General features: G+C 36.6%; 1 protein-coding gene across 1 annotated transcript in view; it reads right to left on the bottom strand.

Moving 5' to 3' along the window:
• Window positions 1-17,918, bottom strand: part of LOC108579057 (acetylcholine receptor subunit alpha-like) — a 115,761-nt gene that overhangs the window by 35,376 nt on the left and 62,467 nt on the right. The window lies entirely within an intron of this gene.

A 17,918-nucleotide genomic window follows, 5' to 3' on the forward strand; every position in this document is an offset into this window, starting at 1 on the left:
TCTTTCCCTCACTTTTCTTCCTTCCTTCCTTCCGCATTCGTTGATCTCTCAAGGTCAGTCCAGCGTTTTATTTAGTTTAATAAATGTTCAAAATGTTTCGTAGCATTTTTGGATGCGTTAAATAAAAGACTACACAGTTGTGCAAGCACGTCGAAAATTTCGTTGACATCGACCAATATATTAACTTGTTCACTGAAATCATTCGTCATTGAATTCTACTCCGTTTCGTGTAAATGCAAAAGATAGACCGATTTCGTCGACGCTATTAAAAATGTCAACAAATGTGATATGTACAAATATTTACGTACCGAAGTTAGAATCCTAGTGCGGACAATTCAAATCGTTATCACTTTTAATGCGTCCAAAATTTTTAAAAAAGTTTCATGCAAAAGTTATTTAGCTTAGTAAGGATTATGTAGATAAAAATTTACCTCACATTCCATTTAAAAAATTCAAGTTATCCACATTTGCAATTGGACTAGATTTCTTTCTTCACATACTATAAAATGTCCCTTAGTACCATTATTAGATTCCGATGTTTAGTAGTTTAAATAAAAAATAACAATTTTATTTTACTAAATTTTGTACACGGAATAATCTTACAAGTTCTGAAGCACTTAGTTTCTACATAGATACTACATTTATTAAGGTTCGTAGGTCTTATTTTTGGGTAATGGGAGTACGGAAAGGCCCAACCCCATTCGGGGTTGATGAATAACAGAGTATAACTCGGAGTTGATAAATAACAGTAAAGTGTATGAGTAATTGTGTAAAAAGATTGGGGGTTACTAGGCGGTGGATACGAAATGTGTCGATCTTATTTGTTAAGGTTAAAGCGGTATCTAATACGACGAAGTTAAAAAAAAATCAACTCAATACCATTAATATATTCGTAGATATTGGGCTTGTAACAGGTTTGGTGAAACACCCTGTATATTACTCAAACATGTCGATTGTTCCTCGTCAACACGATGCTGTACGTATTATGAAACACTGGATATCTAAAGCGAGAATCAGGAGCGAAAAGATCACGATGAAAGCACGACAGCAGGTGTAACGAAAAAAAGAAAGAGTAATAAAATGAGAAGAACAATGAACCGTATTGCCCCTCAAGGTGCTCTCAGTTCGGGACCGAGCTGGAGTAACTTGAGAGGGAGGTAGGTGTTCCGGTAATTAATCGATGCTATCTTCCTGCGCCTCATCACTTCTGAAGCACGCTGGAGATGAGAGTAAAATGTAATAAAAGTGAACGAGTTAAATGTTATATACACTCGTATAAAGAGCATTGCAAATATGCAGGCGCTCTCAAATTATATTACGTCATCCCGTAAGTTCGTGTCGAATTTTATAATTTAGATCAATACTTCCAACGAGCCTTTAAATTTGATGAAAAAAGAAAACGTAAGTGTCTCCTCATTGCACAACTTTTTTTCTGAATTTTTCTTTTTGGTAAGATTATTATGTCTTTGCTACAGAATTTTCTTGGATTTTCATTGAAATATTTTTCGCTTTCGGCACGAATTTATGGAACGACATAACAGTTACGCAATATCAAGTTTTAGTAATTTTCGTTTATTTGGTATGATTTATTTTTTGTACTCATTTAAAATTTCAACATCGTTGAATGTTTTTTAAATTATTTAAATACACTCGTGTTCAGTGTCCATTTCGTTGTAATAAAGTCAGCAGGTCGATCGAAGTAATCTTATAATGATAAAATGAAAAATATAAAAATTTTCTTTCTCTTATTTTGGCGGTTCGTTAATAATTGAATTATCGTTAAATGCGTACATGGAAAATAACGCGAGCGCAAAAAATGGTGACCACAGTAATGTAACAGAATAAATAGAAAATTCGTTTTAATCTTCAATAAGTTCTAGCATTATTTCCTGACGATAATCTTGCGTTTAACGTAAAAAAGCAGGATTTCGAACGTTTCATTATAAGTACATACATTCGTATGCAAAGTATTTAACGGGATTAAATGTAAATCTATATTCTTCAAATGTAACAATAATGGTTTTTTCAATAAAATGATAGAAGTATCTATCACTAAAATTCATTTTACTTCTAATTTGCCAAAGTAAGCTGAGCGTCAACATAAAAGGAAATTTAAATGAATTTCTTTCGTCGGAACTTGAATTGTGTACTTAGAACGGTATAAGGAATTTCTGATTCAGAGCGTATTCAACAAGTTAAAAAGCGATGTGCCAGCTTCAAATATTGACTTTCGTTCAAAGAAGGAGAAATTATTTCTAAAATTAATCATCATTTAGTTTGCTCACCATGAAACTACTTAAACACAAAAGTATCCACTGGAATATACCTTCCAGATGTGATTATGCGTAAATTCTCTTTTAATGTATTCCCTTTAGCTGAAGCTGTTTCATCGGAAGATCAGATCGATTGAATCCATTGTCTCTTCAAGTTTTGTCGTAAGATTGTTGAACTTTGTAATAACAACGGTGACTTTTAACCTCCTTTATATTAATTTTACAGTTTCTCTGAGAGAAAATGCGATGAGAGCGATGTCGTGATCAAAAATCGGCGCGTGGCAAGAGTGTGTGAATGCGTGTATGAATCTGCGATCGAGTGAGACTAAAGTGTAAAGACTAAAGTTCGGTGTAAGCTAGAAATAAAACCGTATTACTACCAAAAACTAAGTATATACCACTTAAATAATATCCCTACACTATTATCACTTTGTTTTGTTTCCGTATACTTTTGATTCCCTGTGCCAATCTTTATACACTGCTCGCCAAAAAAATTGCAAACCTGAAAAGCGAAATCGCACAAATCTGAAATTTACACATATTGTTTGGGTTATTGAAAGGGTGTTAATGCCCGTGGTTGTGGCGATGAACTTTCGAGCTTTGTGGATGTTTGCACAATGTTGTGCCGCCTAGATACTATGGTATCGCGTGATGTGAGCTGGTTGCTCCTTGGTTCTCCTTGTTCGTGGTGGTTGAACGACTGCTCGACGACTCACTCTTCGACGTCGCGTCTCGGAAGTCCGTGAGAGGGATTTTTGTTGGGACACGCTGGTTGGCAAATGCCAATGTCTAATATCGTCTTTACCGCCCTTCCAGTGCGCCCTTAGCGCGCCGCCACCTTGGAAGGGTAGGTGACGGTCACGAGGGGTGGGCGGAAGGTCCCAAAAATCTGGAATTTCCTCCGGGTGACTAATCGGCAAGCGGGCCGTTCGGAAATTCGTGGTTTATGGTATGCTCGTAGGCTATTGAGCGCGAGGGACACAAATGACTAAAAATCTAGCAAAGCAATTCTAGTGACCCTCGGAGGAGGTAATGAGACCCGTGCAAGCAATAAACGAAAATCCTGAAGTCAAAAATAACCCGGTCGATCGTACCATAAACCGTTTCTACAGAAAACCTAACAAAGGGCAAACTGATTAAAACGTCAAAAATAACCGTTCCCGGTCGATCGTACCATAAACCGTTTCTACAGAAAACCTAACAAAGGGCAAACTGATTAAAATTTGGTTAAAAAAAGTCCTTATTTATTAAAAAAGGTAATTTTTCCCTCAGAGTAGCCCGAAGAATATATATGATTCCCAGATTGGTGCAACCCCAATTTCAAGGTGTTGCAACTTTTTTGGCGAGCACTGTATTTTGGTCGTTTGGTACTATGAGATATGTTGTTTTATTTATTTTCTCAATTGGTGCAACGTCTGGTTTATTTGCTGCGATGGTTTTGTCTGTTAGTACGTGGTTGTTCCAATATATCTTGGGTGTTATATTTTCTATGACTTGTTGCGGTGTGTATTTGTAGCATGGTTGTATCACGGTTGCGAGTTTGCGTTTGTGAATGAGTGAAATCTGTATTATCTTCCCTACATTGTGGTGTCTGTTGGTGTAATTTACTGCAGCTAACAGTTTACATCCTGCATATTAATTCTAGTGCTATCTCTCATGATGTATTTTCTGTAGTTTCTTGTGTTTATTACTTGGTCTTGAATGGCTATTGCGAATCCTTCTGTTTCGGGCTGCACGAATGTTATTATTATTATTATTGTTGTTGTTAGTATGAGATGATCACAATTACTATTACTACTACTACTGTTAGCTTTCTATTACACTCAAACAAGGTATGTAAATAGTATAGAAAGAGAATTATATGGGTGAAAAAGGCGAGTCTCATTGTCACCTTAATTGTTGCTTTTAAATATACTGCTTGCTTTAAATATGTTGCTTTAATTGCATATTTTATACGGATGTGAAATATTAAAAAAAATATATTTAACACGTTCCGTGCCGGACCGATTTTTGGCTACTTTCTGTTTAGGCCGCGTGGGGCGTACACGTCCCGCATTGTCCAGACTAACAGTTTTACTTTTCACCCTGTATGTCTTCTAATATTTATAAGATTGCAAAAATCATCGTTATAAAGAAAAAGGTAACGTTTAAGATGCACTATAAAGCAAAGGAAAAATTTTTATTTTAACAAATTATCGTCGCAGTTGCATAATTAAGTCAACGGAAGGAAAATGGAGAAATATGAAATGGCTTGAACGGAAAGTGGGGCGTATACGCCCATCTAAGTGATTCTAAGTGATTTTATTATTCAATGTTGCTCTCTCATTTGTTCCCCTTCTCGAAGTATAAACTAAATTTTCAAAAATACCTTCAACAAGTTTCAAAACCTTTTCACCTTTGTAAATTTTGAAAACAAATTGATTTTATAACAGTATTGTAAAATAAATAGGTACCTTGAATTTACACGAAATTGACGTGAAATAATTTTAACGAATAATTACAAATCCTAACTTTTTCGTCCACTTAAGATAACTTTATACGATTTACGTCATATTATTATCATTTCCTTTCATCTACCGTTAAAACGCAACGGATGCACGTGGCCGTTAGTGAAATCCAGTTTAGTAAAAAGGGACGACACTTAGTGGTAACAAAATTTACTTAGCTCGACTAACATAATTGCCCACTTGAACGGGGATGTCAGAGAGCATGATAGAGATGGCAACGTGAATAGAGATAATATAGAAGCAGAATGGGGAAAGAAAGAGAATTCACGGCACGAAGTCGCGTGCCAAGACATTAATATTTGCGTGATTCATTTAGCATGCGAAAGTACTTAACCATTATGGAACATCTCCGCTTCCAGTAGAAACAGATTTCACGATAGCGGTTAATTTTCTGGAACTGTATGCGATTAGCAGAATTTTCATGTTATTTAATCAGAGATAACAGTTACTTGATACGTACATTTGAACGATTTTGAAAAGCAGCAATCTTTCCTAGACGATATAGCGAATTACGGGATAACGAGACAGTGTAGCGTCCGTTTCTGTATTTATAATTCATATCCATAATTCACGGTAGGTATAAAAATTGTGATATTTTTAATTCGTATTTCTCATTCGCTAACGAATGCTTTGTTACGAACCCCTGTGATTTAAACAGGCGAGAGCAAAGCAGCGTTGATCGCTTAATACGTTCAAGTGGACATTTTAATACACGAAACGTGATAAATTGAATTTATTATTTATATTTTTTCGGTACTTTCGATACAGTATCAGCTATCGCGAGAACGTTCACATTATTTACGTAATTCCTTCAAATTTTCACAGTAAACTAACTGTTCAGTGTGACTGGGGTAATAACGGCAGTCAAAAATACAGCCATTATAACGTTTGTTGTTTTAACGCATGGGCGTTCTCCACCTGGAACGTTCATTGTTGACGCGAATTTCTGTGACACATTTGCCGGTCAGTATGGTACACGTATTTCCAAATCCGTAAACAATTGTGAAATTGAATTTAATTACGCCCCTCGAATTTACCTGCATACGTCACCTCGGGTAAGATTCCGATTATTACTCGTGTAAATAAATACGTAACACTGTATTCCTTCTAATATAAATTTGTAACCATTATTCAACATCGAAAGATCTCACACAGTTCATTATTTCATACACAGTGTTGTTATTTTCTCTGCTCCTCTGTTGCGATATGCCTGCATACAAGTTAAACTAGTGGGGGGAAATTTCACGATTTTTCACCAAGTTTATTTTTTTAAGTCTATTTTTAACACGTTAACTGCCAACGCCAGATTTACATGTTGCTCTCAGGGGGACACAAGAAAATTTTCATTATGAACGAATCGACGGAAAAATTTTGAGGCGCCCAGGCGGGAATCGAACCCGGGACCTTCGGCTTAGCAAGCCTAGACTTTGCGCACTACGCCAAGTACTCCCTCTCTATTCTCCCTTGTCGGTTTCCTATTTGGGTATGGAGGCCCCGATTTAAGATCAAAATAATGTCTAGTTAGCTATGATGTTCGAAATTTTTGTGGAGGATATTCATTTTATTTTAATTATTCATTTTAATACTGATGAGACTACACCATGACCCTATCGAGGAAACAATCTTCGGTCACAGGTGACAAAAACGTGGCAGTCAACGTGTTAATATGTATTGTAGTATTTGTTGAGACAAATTCAACGAGGTGCCACGTTAATCATTTCGTTTTATGGAAAGTTATAAAATCGTGAAGAATTTGTATTAGTAACATAGGAGCTGAGGAAAAATTTGAGGGACCAAGAGGCAAGCTAAGAGTCCATAGCTAAAGCTTAGTTTAGTTTAGTTTTTATTTGTATCTTAAATGCTTGTACATATTAAACAGTTAATTTTAAATATAATATTGTTCTTAAGTTTAAGGTTGCGTTACCTGGACATTTGGTGCATATCCTATTTTCTTTTCGCTTTTCAGAGATTATTGTGTAAATAATGAGAATTGAACTGTAGTGATTAGGACCAATTTACAATAAAACACTCTTGATTTCCCCGTCGTTATTTGCCCTTTTTGGTGGGCATGATGCCCCGATCCTACAGCAGCAAGGACAAGAATACTGTGTTGACTCAACTCCCCGATTCTTCACTGTTTTACGATATTTTATAAAATGAAGTGACTTTGTGTGGCATATCGTTGAATTCGTCTCAACAAACACTATCGTATTATTAAAAAAAAATATATATAATGCTCCGTTAAAAAAAATAAACATAACCTTGAAATCTTCACCACTACCTCAAATTATTTATAAAACATGACGTCCTTTTGTAAGAACATTTTTCAGTCAAAAGACGGTGAGAAACAGGGCGATATTTGCATACACCTATCCCCCGATTTACACTGAAGATAGGTTCCTTAGAGAACCGTGTAAATTGAAAACAAACTAAAATGTGCATAATTCAGTCATTTATTTCAACGTAAAATAAAACTAAATATATCTTAAAAAACATAAAAATAACGGTACTTGATGCGATTCAAGTTCGATGTTAGATGAATTAGAAACAATTTCAGATCGGCGAGCCTTGGTAATGAAATCCGTAATTAACAATTGTGTTTGGTTTTTGATCAAATCTTTATAGACCTCCTCATATTGAGTTAAGCGTTTATTAATATCTCGCTGAAATAGGAGAGCTCGTTCAACATTCGGGTCATTTTGTAGAAAATGATTACCCAATTTTCGCCCTAAATTTAAAAACCGTGTAAAAGTGAAATCGTGTAAATAAAGTACCGTGTAAATCGGGGGATAGGTGTATTTTACGGACCTAATTTATTCACTGAAAATTATATGTAGCTTGCGCGTAACCGTCTCTCAACTTCTCCTTGCAGCATGAACTAGTTCATTTAATTGCATCGCTCAATCGTTTACTTCACAATCAACCACTTCTCAATTTATTGTTATGCTGTCCATTTCCGCAAAGCGTTATTTTTAACGATTACGAACGGGTCCTTTTTACAGTTATTCTAGATCACTCTTTAGTGCTAGCAATTAATATACTACTGTACAGTACCACTACCGTTAGGCATGCGGCCAAATTTTGTTCCTTGCCCGGATTATCAGCGTGGCTTAGGTAAATCATTCGAGCCGGAAACAATAAACTCTTATTAAGCGCAGTATTTATTCGTAAAATAAAATTGTTAACACGTCGAATTTGTATTCAATCCTACTGTTAAATGACTTTTTCTTTTATTGTGTTATAAATATTGTTGTAATACTACCTACGTTTAATGCATTTTCGTTTTCTTAATTTTCCAGATTAATAGGAAATAGTTTTATATGCATTAACTATGCACTGATCCAGCTTTTTAGATGTCTCTTGTTTCAACCGACAATCGAAACAGAGACTAAGTTTGTTATTTTAATCATAATATATTTGTATTATTTTAAACAATAATGTCCAGCAAAATAAAAAATATGTGGTTTCGCTTGCGTATGGAAAACATCTTACATTTGACCCAGCATACGCTGTGTGCTATTACCGCGCTACCCTCTGTCCGAGGGTTAAGGGGGTATTCTAGTCTAGAGTGTCATTTTTCAGTCCTTCTTAGGGATTTTTTTCTAAGGAAAGTATAAGTTTCTCAGTATCGGCATTTTGCACACATATTTATTCGTGTTTTAAGAAAGTTCATAATTTTTTTCAAGTGAAAATAATCAAAACTGTCTGAATTATATATCATTCAGTGTGGTTCCTTAAAAAAAAAGTGTCCTACTGGCTGACACGATTCCGCCCATTCCGTTTATCCGAAATGAAAATACCAAAAGGATTCTTGCTTAGTACGACTGTGACTATGGTGTGAACCAGAATGAAAAAAAAATAGAGAAAATTTACAAAATGGTAGCACTTTGAATTTTGAATATCGATTTCTTCGACTTTTCTTCGTCTTTCAGAGGCTCTAAAAATCAGATAAATATATACTTTGGCATAATTCTGGTTCAGACGATAACGGCACATACACCGAAGGTGCATGTAAAATTTCGAGTCAATCGGACAACTAGAACTTGAGATATCACGTCAGACATTTAGAAGAACATGGTTTCGAGAAAAACGCGTTTAAAGTTTCTCATACCAATTACACGGGAATGGTATACTTACGGGCTACATGTCGTCTACTTTAATCATCTATAACTTCGTCAATTTTACGAATTCGGAAAAATCCTTCGACAGTTGTACTTCTGCAAATGTCTACTTCCAAAAAATATAAAAAAAAGAAATCGATTTTTTTGAAAAGTCTAGACTAGAATACCCCTTTAATACAGAAAAAAACAGAATTAGTTATATTAGCATTACAATAGCAATTGAATTATTTTTATTCGACATTTTCGACTTACTTTTGCACGAGGAATCGTCTCTTTTCCGATTCTACCATGATTCTAAATTCATTCTAAATAACATTACGGATGAATATCAATATACCTTGTACGAATAAAATGTAACGACCAATTTTTACTTATTTTATCACATATCTCTTTCATTACGCAATGCTAGCACATTTAATGATTTCAAAGTTCAGGGAAAAGAACCGTTTTATATATTTATGCAACATGGTCTTTTCCGATAATGAAATATTTTATAAGCTACGATCCTTTCTTCTAAAGTATTTACACTCTTCTCGTCCCTTTCGGGTTCAAAGAGCATCTAAAGAATTCCAGAGCTTTAAGAATTACTTTAGTTTCTTTCTTTGGATAGAAAGTCCTGGATTTTTTCCATTTTAATAAGTGCAAATTGTGCGTGTCAAGAGTTTCTACTATTCTTCTTTGTCAATCAGTATTAGGGTTTATGAGACTTCGTTGTTTCTGGTCCTGAATAACTCATCAAAGCTACTCTAATGTCCTTGTCAAAGAACAAAACTATTAGATAGTATATCTACTAAGAAGGTATTTAGACGACAGATTGCTTCAAAAAGAAACTGTTTTTCAAATATATTTATTCTTCACGTTTAGAAAATGCATTCTAAAGAAACATATTTATTTTGTGCATATTAATGTATTTGTGTATTGCATTTAGTTAACTGTGAATAAAAGGATTTTATTTTCCTTAATATTAACTTCGACTCTTAACGAAGGTAACAGTTTAATAACAATTGACTTGTAGAAATATATTCGCAAGTGAGTTACTGGTATCTGAAAGAATGAAAAAATTCTATAAATAAGTAAAATACTCGCCCGTCCTTAAAAAGCACATTTCCTTCTATACACACTAGACACGAAGTTTATTCATATCTGACGGAAATAAAATTTAGTTAGAATGAAACAAAGTTATATTCTCATTTTAAGACGAAACTACACCAAAATATGTAATTGCATTCATAGAGTAATGGATCGTGTATAGATATTTAAAATTTTTGTAGACCTTCGATTACGAAACTTAACGAAGCCCATGACTTATACGGCGATTAAAATTACTTGCAAAATTCGTTAGAGTTTGAAAATTTTATTGTAATTTCAATTTAAAGTTGTAGCGTTATGTTACATTTCGCAAATATTAATACATTATGGCGGTATTGTTAGAGGAAGAAAGAAAGAGCAAGGACAGATGGAAAAGTAAGGCATAAAGAGAAGTGCGTCTCGTCTTGGACCTCCTTTTTAGAATCGTCAATCAAGGCTACCTAGAAGACTTGTATAGTCGGTGGAACAAATATGGCGCACTCGTAAAATCGGTCAGAAATCAAAGTAAGCATGTTTCGAGTGTTGTAACAAGGAATTGATGGAATTATGAGAAGACAAGAATCCGAAATCTCAGTCAGGGCCGTATTATGTATTCACCGCGCCTGCACAGACTCTGTTGTCCTTCAAATTCTTCTAATGGTCTTCGTTTCCACCAGTATTTTGCTGCAATTTTTATTACTTTATCCACTGCTTTCTGTCAATGATTACCGTTTACGTTGCTTCTACTTCATTCTGTATCAGTTCCACATTTTCAAAATTCGACCAATCAATCGATCTGCGTTGGACACATGTGTTTATGATAGGGTAATTCCGGGAGAGATGGACCGGCGGGAGAGACGGACCAGGCAAGTATTTCCTGCGTTATCCGCCAAATGTGGAACGCGTCAGTATTCTTTTGTTTTACATTTGTTTTACGGAAAGCGACCGAGCGTGGCTCTCAGTGTGTTTTGTGCCATATCTGGCGGATGATGTAGGAAATACTTGCCTGGACCGTCTCTCCCGGCGGTCCATCTCTCCCGAAATTACCCTATGTCAGGCACAGAAAGAAACGTCAAATATTAAAGAAAGCTAATTGACATTTTTAATTTGTTCAATAGTACATAAAAGACCGTTAGTCAGGGGTGTCGAACTGGCTGCTCGCGAGCCACATGCGGCTCCTTCTTCTGTTCTGCAGAGTCGTAAGAGATCGCCCCCCTCCGTACCTAATTCACTCTGATAAACTTCTCCTATCAGCAGGTTAGTCACCACTGCGTATACTCGTGTGTCATCTACACATAAGTCCCTTGTTTGTAGCTAACAGTACTAGGACAATTAATATGTAGCGGGACTCGTGCAACTCCTAGAGGAAAAGAAGTAGAGGAACCAACTAACCGAGAGCCAGACTCGTGCGACTCTGGGAGGAGAAGTTTGACACCTTTGCCGTTAGTTAGCAGTTGTCATTTCTTTATTGTACGGACCTCAAGAAAGAGTGCCGTACACGATCCTGGCTGTAAATAGATTATGCTACGCCGCCACTTGCTGCTTTAATTTTCGACCTTGTTGCATTTGTTCCACCAACTTTACGTTTTCTCGTCATTTATGTATTCACCGCGCCTGCGCAGACTCTGTTATCCTTCAAATTCTTCTAATAGTCTTCGTTTTCTCCTCCATTCTGTATCAATTCCACGCTTTTAAAATTCGACCAAGCAACTGATCTGTGTCGGACATATACATAAGTTTATGATACGTCAGGCACAGAAAGAAACGTCAAATATTAAAAAAAGCTAATTGGAGTTTTTAATTTGTCCGATAGTACATGCTAGCGTCAGCTGTTTTGTAGGGGGTGACGTGTGAGTTGGGGTTTACTCTAGTTTTTAGAAGCCTGGCGTCGTCGATGACCAGAGCCCTGTGTTTGTCAATGGGCATGGATTCGGTCGTGATATCGAGAGCCCGATGTTCCATTGTCAATTGCAAAGAAGCGCGCACCGATAGCCAATAGTGATCTGATGTCATCGGGCTATCGAATGTGCTAGAACAGCGACGAGCAACTTTTGGCCCGCAGAGGCCAAACGTAATAGTCTACGCTAGTAAAAACAACACAGCACTCACCCCAGAACCGCCAACGCGTAGAAAGGTATTATTAAAATTTCTAGCATACATGAAATACCGTTAGTCACCCGTTGTCATCCTTTTATCGCACTTTAAAACAGAATGCCGTGTAAGGTCCTGGCTGCCGCCATATCAAGTCGTGCCGCTACTTGAAGCTTTAATTTATGAGTGCGCTATATTTGCTTTACCAACTATACCTTACATCAGAGCTGCTTAACTTCTTGCTCACGAGTAAATTTCCCCTCCCGAGGTTCCTCCACTATGCGACTGAGATGATCTCGCTCGAGTTGCGGCGCGGCGGGAGGACGCGAGGAGTCCTCCTACCACATTCAAATCATTACTTACAATTGAACGAGCTCATTGCAAATACTTATGTTGATTATATCGGCCTAGTTTACTTTCATTTCGATTAGCATCACCCTCATAATGAGAATGTATAGTATGATAATAAAACGCAAAATATCTTATCACATTTGGGAACCATTGAAATGTCTGGTTTCTGTAGAGTGGTTTCCGAAGAAGTTAAATACTGTGCAGGTGTAACTTAAACATAAAACAATTAAATGCATATCTTTTCAAATATAAATCTTATTAAACATAAACCGCTGCTTTTAGACTATTACGTTGTACGAATTCATTTCTCGTTTGTCCAGCGCTCTTTTTAACGGGCAGGGTGTAAACGCGAAGCGATTAAAGACTGATTTTCAGACCCTAATAGGGCGAAACTACGATGATAAACTTGTCAGAGAGGAGCGCTATAAAGAAACGTAATGCTGTCTGAAGTTGGAAATGGATCCCTTCGAGGCACTCTTATCGCTACGCATGGTCTATTATGATTTGATATAAAGCATGATAATATTTACACATCAAAGTACCGTACGCTGCGAAGTTTTCTCGAAGCCTTGAAAAGATTTCTCCGTTGGTGGTCATCTTTCTGTAAAAAATCCGCTTAAACCTAATCCCAGAGTTATGGGAAAAGTTATGTCGCACCGAGAATTGCTGTATGAAACGATCTTTTTACGGGAGAAACATGTTACCCTGAACACGAAGGGGCTTAAAAGTATCCGAGGAAAATTTGATGTTTTATGTGCGAATGCGTGTCTCGTTCTGAATTTAGAGATACGTTAGCGACTGTTCCTGATCGAATTAATATTAGGTGACTTGTTCAGGACTGCAGGACGAGTGTTAGAATCGGTGTTAATAAATGAGATTATATTCAGGGTGTTCCGTCACTGTTGGGAGGAAATTTGAGGAGTGATTCTAGATGTCGAAATAAGACAAAAATCAAGAACAAAGAAATTGCGTTTGAGGCTTCCTTTTTTAGTTATTAACGTTTAAAGATATCCCCAGAGTCGAGCAAACTTTCATACACCAACGAATGTAAGGCACACGGAAACACAGTCGCCTAACGGAATTTTACTTTTCTGCCTTTAATCTACAGTTGCTGTGTCTTCTCCTAACAATAACATATAAGATGAAGAAAGTATATTTATAAAAAAATTTTTTATCTCTTAACACGTTAAGCGCCATGTCAGTCACCGGTGACTGACACTATACTTTCCGTTCGGACCGCGTCAGTCACAGTTGACTGACGATATACAATTTAAAAAATTATATTCTTCTATTAATAAATTTTAAATAATTTTGAGATCATAAAAGAATGTACCTAAATATTACTTGTTATCAAAGAAAAATTTTAACCAGTATTATTAAAATACATGCAGTCTTATCGCACCTTACACAGATCTCCGGCCGCCAGCATATCGGTGAAATCGGATATCGCCGGCTAAACGGAAAAGAAGACAAAACAAGCTTGGCGCTTAACGTGTTAAGATACCTTGAAAGAACGATATGATCAATTGCTTTTCAGATTAGAATTTCTTTTTTGGTATTTTCATCGATTATTACACTTTCACCGAAATTATTGTCTTTTTCCCCAAGATAGAAAATATTAAATTTTCCATTTTGTCGCTGGTACTGTGAAAATATTAATATTTATATTCTAATGTGCCCTATATAAGATATAAAAATAAATCTAAGTTGCATTCATTATTACAAGATTATTTAGCATATCAAAAATATTTTGGGAGAAAAATCAATTTACCTTTAATACACGCCAAGTATCATGGTAGTTTTTTTTTTATTATACATTTGCGTACTTATAAGTGTGCGATAGCGTACAATACCTCAGTACGTATCAACGATGGTTACTTCTTGATCACGACATAAAAATATGAACAAAAACGACGTTGAAAAAATGTATTCAAAGACATACTATATTATTGATAGTACAATTCCTAAATAACAAAACATTGTGGATTCTACTGTTTGCAAAATGAATTTTCATCAATACAGTATTATATCATACTGCTCGATGTTATCACTAATATTATCAGTATTGAGAGTATTCAATTATCATGCTTTATGTATATGCCTCACGCCGTATTACATAATATTGTCATTAATTAATATTCCATAATATGTAGGGCACACACCGGGATTGAATTTCTCCGTTAAAAAGAATGTAAATCTTTAATGAATAATAATATTTATTTTCTAAAATAACCTATTTCAAAAGTAAGTTACTGCTTATTTATTTTCAGCCTCATGGCTATGAAAAGGATTTTAGAAGTTAGTTTATTTTCACGTCGATTTATTTGATCAGTACTTTCTTTAATTAATGGTAAGTATTTTTTTTAAATAAGCAGTCAGTAAAAATGAATATTTTGGTCAGTATTAATAATTAACTGCCAGTATTAAATCACATTTTGTTTATTTGGTCGGTATTAATTGGTCTTTTTAGTTAATAAAATTTAAATTTTTGGTAGATTAGGATATTTTATTACACACACTGATCACCTATTTAAAATACTGACAAACTATTACGTTTACTATTTCAATGAAAATATCGACAGTCTTTGTATTAATCGATGTAACACCGATCACTTATATTTCGTACCGACATTTTATTTAAAAAAAATTGAATCTAAATTTACGATAAATTTAGATGTAAATCTATCTAAATAAATAGTATCTAATAAATACTCTATAATCTAAATAAATTTAGATTTAAATTATGATAAAATGAAATTTTTCAAAATACCGATCCAACGAATAGCAGCCATTTATTTATCGCGGCAGATGTTTCTCACACAGTCATAGAAGAAGCACTGCGATACGAACGATCGTGCTAAATGCAATTAAACGATGCTGCAACGCGATACAAGTGACGAAAGGAAGAAGACCTGAAATTCTCTCGTTCGATTTTACGAGAGAGTGAAAGCACCATCAGTTAACTACGGTCCTTATGTGTAGCGCAGTTATTTTCCACCAGTCAGACTCTACTACTTCCTACCAATTATTTTCCCAGTGTTCCCGCGTGCCTCGAGTTCCATGGAAATTAAATTTGATTATTACTCTGTGACCTCGCTCCGCCGAGCTTTATGGAAATTCTCCCGTGCCATTTCTTTATTCACACTTCGCTCGAACGCCGTTCAAATTTCTTGAAAATCCTTCAACAAAGATACGTCATTTTCTCCGATGAATCTGTAAACTATCGTCCTGGTCCGATAATCGTTGATTTTTAAATGCGAATTACCAATGTTTAATTTACAGTGATTTCAAAATTTTTTGAAGTAATATCGAGTTGCTGTGACATTACTGGAATAAAATATTTGTAGGTTTTGTCAGAAAGTACTCTAACTCGGAGTAGGGTGGACGTAAAATTAATTAAACGTTTCTACGTTCTCGCAAGTGTATTTTACACGAAGGCTATTCCCGCGTTGTCTGAGCGTCGTTCGCGTCGTTCAACGGTCTAGCGAAGAGTGAGTACGCGTCGTCCTGCCGATCTCTGTCCACGCCTACGCGCACAGGCCCAGGGAACAGGCCCAGGGCTCTACCCAAAGGGGCGGAGTTACCCCCACCAAGCGCGCTGGGCGTGGCTTTGAGGTGCTCACTTCACCGTCTTTGGAGTTCTTCTAAATTCGAGTTGTAGAGATAAAATACATATTAAACAATTTACGACAAGTAATTCGAGTTAACGGATGTTTTATTTCGAGTTGTAAAGGTTTTTACAGCGGAGCAAAAGGAAACGAAGAAGATTTTCGTCTTATCGAGGTTCCACTGTACTAACTACAAAGTTTCGACATGAATCGAGATTCTGTTGATGTTGGTATGTATTTACAAACATGAGCAAGACCAGAAACAAGTCTAGACTGCAATACTTCCTTAAGGAGATAATTGAAACTGTGGCGGTACCTCCTACCCTCTACTACAAGAGGGACGGAACAACATTTTTGTTATAACTTCTTAACGAAGCTTCAAACGACCTATGTTCATATAACATAATTTTCTTACTTATACCCATAGAACATACTGACAAAGTTTGATCCGTAAAAATTCGGACACCCGGTATGTACCATTTCTAATCTATTTAGTTTAACCGCCCGCCGCATCTAAGGCTTGGGTTTCCTAGGCAGCCTTCCTGACGAGTCCATTAGGAAGTCCAGGATAAAATGCATCTTTTCCCCTTTCCTGTTCTGCCTAACTCCTCTCTATTTATTTCCTACTTCCATGATCAACTGCCATAATGTCCTCTACTTAACAGTGCTTACAGTTTAAAGGCATTTCAGCTAGAAGGAATACTGTTTGCAGTGGAATATGTTACGGTGACGGGTGTCAAAACGAACGAATGAAATAAAATACGAAAGCTCTGGGATTTAGAAGACAATGAGCTAGGACAATTGAGTAATAAAGGCAGAGTATTATTGCGTTGATGCAATAGAATCTCGTGCAATTTTTGTCACCGGAGACAAAACTCTCTCGTGGTATAGACTCCGTCACGATAGAAGCCGGACATAATGGGAATAGAAGATGAAAGAGTAGTTCATTGTTTTTTCTCGTTTAGTTATACTGTCCATACTTATACAGAAGCACGTAGCGTTATTTCTATAGAAACGGACGGGGAGGACATTAATGTCCAATAGCATTTACATTTCACGTGTCCTCAATGGTAAACGTTATTTCTCCCGGTATTGTTTCCAACACGGACAAAAGGGTTGATATTAATTAAGAGAGCCGTCTGGCTCTCGTCTTACGCATGGTCTTCATTAAATTACATAACGCGGTCGGAAGCAATAATCTTGAACGCGATGAATGTTAAAGAAGTTTCCGCGTCGAAAAAAACGGAACAACAGATGTTCACGTGCTGTTGAAACGCTGGCATTAAAAAGAAATCAACGTCTGTGTTAACCATTTCATGATTATTGGCGCCTATAGGCGTTTTGAAAATTTGCTCGCACTTACTGTTGGAGCTTTTTGGAGAACTTCCATCTTAATTCAATACTTCATTTTATCCTTTACGCACTTCCACTTCAATTTAATAAACCGAATTTTAAAACGATACGGCCAAAATAACACATTTTGCAGCCGTTATTAAAAAATTACCATCAAGGACTAACTAATTACCGTTAAGGACTTTACTTAACGTAAAGTTTATGATGTGAGGAAGGCCTCCGGGACTCGGCGCAACACACCCACGCGGAGTGAGGTCGGCCACAGGCCGTCGGCCCACAATGAGGTCGGCCAGGACCTCTTGCCGCCAGCCCTAGTTAGGGCGATGTTGGCGAGCGAGGTGTCCTGGGACGCAGCGGTCTCCTTCTGTGAGCAGGTCATGCTGCAGAAGGAGGCCGCCGAAAGAGAGAGGGAGAGATTGGATCCCTCTCGGAGGCGGATCCGGAGAGCCCGATGGAGGTGTTAGGCCGGTCCTCCGGATAAGAAGTGGGGGAGGAGTTACTCCTCCCCACGGCCGAGCGCCGAAACGCCCCGGTCCGTGTATCTGG

This window comes from Habropoda laboriosa, unplaced genomic scaffold (assembly GCF_001263275.1).
Source record: "Habropoda laboriosa isolate 0110345459 unplaced genomic scaffold, ASM126327v1 scaffold42, whole genome shotgun sequence".
Lineage (NCBI taxonomy): Eukaryota > Metazoa > Arthropoda > Insecta > Hymenoptera > Apidae > Habropoda > Habropoda laboriosa.